The sequence below is a fragment of the Tupaia chinensis genome, unplaced genomic scaffold, assembly GCF_000334495.1.
Source record: "Tupaia chinensis unplaced genomic scaffold, TupChi_1.0 Scaffold139757_1, whole genome shotgun sequence".
Taxonomy (NCBI): Eukaryota; Metazoa; Chordata; class Mammalia; order Scandentia; family Tupaiidae; genus Tupaia; species Tupaia belangeri.
The window spans coordinates 3,281,108-3,281,478 of record NW_006199637.1 but is presented as its reverse complement, the minus strand read 5'-3'; positions in this window follow the sequence as shown (position 1 = coordinate 3,281,478).

Sequence of the window (371 nt, the reverse complement as noted above, 5' to 3'; positions counted from 1 at the left end):
GACGAGCGGGAAGATTTAGGTCACCTGCCCCTCAATCCTAGAAGCAAGCAGTGACCGATCATGTCCCCTTCCACCAGTCTCCTGCTCCCACCCTTTGGCCCCGATGGTGTCCTTCACATGTCACTGGCACAGAGTGGCATGGTTGGCAGAGCACGGTGCTGTTGTAGAACTTGCCTTCACCCCCTGAGAGCTCAGTGCCCCCGCACTTGTGCCTCCCAGTAGATAGTTGTGTCCTTGAATGTCAGCATGGTGACTTTGCCACCCAGAGCTCCGGTCACCTGCCTCCCCCCCCCATTCTATCTCATCTCACCTGGCCTGACCACATCACTTGTCACCAGAGTGCCTGGACCTCAGAGGGACTGGCCTTCTCG